Below are 2085 nucleotides of genomic sequence, written 5' to 3'. Positions count from 1 at the left end.
CCCACTGGAGCGCTTCGCTCTCATGCTGTTACCTGTAAATTGTGGACAAGAGTTTATTGAGAATTCCGTGGCGCTGTTTGAAAAGGGATGGGAATATCTCGCTCATGGGCAACAGTTCCCCAGTTTAACAGCCCCGGGCACCTTGAGTTCATACTGGGCCGAGGGCACAGGCCAAGAGATTGACAAGCAGTGTGAGGGCTGGGCCATGCTGGCCTCGGGGAAATTCTCCGCAACATGGGCTGAGGCCCCACCTGTTACTCTGAATGGCACCTCCACCTGCTACTGCCCCTGGTGCCAACCATCTGTGTCCCTCTTTCTCTTGTTGAGAAGAATGAGAATACAACACCTGAGAGTGAGGAGAGAGAGAGAGAGAGAGCGAGAGAGAATGAATGAGTTACAGAAGGAGAGAACAAGAGAATGAGCCACATAGGAGAGAGCAAAAGAGATTGAGATAAAAGAGAGAGGACAGAACGAGGTAGAAAGAATGGAATTAGTGAATGTAATTCTAGAAAGTTCCAGCACACAATCTGTTCATTCAGCTCGAATTTATGCTCAGGTATTCCACATGTGAGATATTATCCAACCCCAATCTCTCCCAAAGCCTACTCTCCACCCAACCCCACTCTCTCCCCAACTCCACTCCGTCCTGAGATGACACATTCCCACCACACTGGAGCTCTCTACTCTAATCCCATTCCCTGCTCTCTCCCTGTCATGTCTGTGCTGGTGTTCACTCCCCACTGGAGCTCTCTACTCTAATCAAAGCAACAGACATCCTCTTCTCCACCATTCTCTGCTCAATCCTGACATTGCCCCCATTACCCCCGGCATCCACTCCCCCCTTAAAGAGTGCTTTGCAGTCTCGACGTCACCCTGTCGGCACCTTCCATATACTGGCTCCCAGGCACCAACTCTGCTCATTTCTGTCTTTAATGTTCCCTCTACAATGTCCATTCACATTCTCAGGTCAGGGTTAGAGGTACAGTAAGGCTCCATCTAAACTGTCCGTCTACACTCCCAGGTCAGGGTTAGAGACAGAGTAAACCTTGTTGCTCCTCATGGGCTCTCTCCCTCTCTCTTTTCAGTGGGAAGGAATGTGGTAGTGCAATTCACTGGTTGCAGTGATTGTGAAGCACAGGATCAGCAGAAGCAATCTGCCGCAGTTCATGGTGGGTTTGTGCTGAGTGGCCACCAGGTGTGTGAAGACAGAGAGTGCCACACAGGAGATAAGTGTGTTCGTCTCCTCCCCCCAGCTGATCCTGTCACCTCGCCCCCCTCAGCGTTTGCTGGTAACCAGTCTCCTGTGCCTCCCCCACTCTTCGTGTTGGGCTGGGAGCCAGCGATGGGAACACACTGTCTGTCTCTAGCTTCAATAGCTGACATCTGACCTCTGAAAGATGTTTCAAGCTTCACTTCAGTCCCCGCGGGTGGGGGTGTGTGCTCTGTACTGTTATCCCATTCCCTGCTCTCCCCACATTGTGTCTATGCTGGTGCTCGCTCCCCACTGGAGCTCGGAGAGATAGACACACACATACAGAGAGATAGACACACACAGATAGAGAGAGAGAGAGAGACACACACATAGATGTAGAGAGAGTCACACACAGTTAGAGAGACACACACACACACATACAGAGGAGAGACACACAGACAACCTCATAGCTCAGGGACATGGTCATTCACTGGGAGTGAAGCCCATTTCCCGCCTGCGCTGTGCACTCGCATCGACAGTTGCTCTGCCCACAGCTGTGGGCACAGAGGCACGAAAGTCTGTGGCCTGGCACACAGAGAGAGAAGGCCCCCAGGTGAGGCCGTGAGCAGCACATTTGTCACCCACAAACAGAAGTGCTGCAATCCTGTACAGAGAGGCCTGGAACAGATACACCAAGTCCTTCGCCCTCGATGCCATCCAACACGTTGTTGATGAACACATGGAATAGGGTGGGTGACAATGGGCAGCCTTACCTTACCCCCCTTTCCAGAGGGATGAGTCCACTGTCAACCCTTCTACGGAGTTTGGAGCTAGAATACACATTCCAGATAAAATCCAGGATTCAGTCATGTAGTCCCACGGCTTCCAGTTTT

This window comes from Callorhinchus milii, unplaced genomic scaffold (genome assembly GCF_018977255.1).
Source record: "Callorhinchus milii isolate IMCB2004 unplaced genomic scaffold, IMCB_Cmil_1.0 Scaffold4, whole genome shotgun sequence".
In the NCBI taxonomy this organism is placed as follows: domain Eukaryota; kingdom Metazoa; phylum Chordata; class Chondrichthyes; order Chimaeriformes; family Callorhinchidae; genus Callorhinchus; species Callorhinchus milii.
This window is presented reverse-complemented; position numbering follows the sequence as displayed.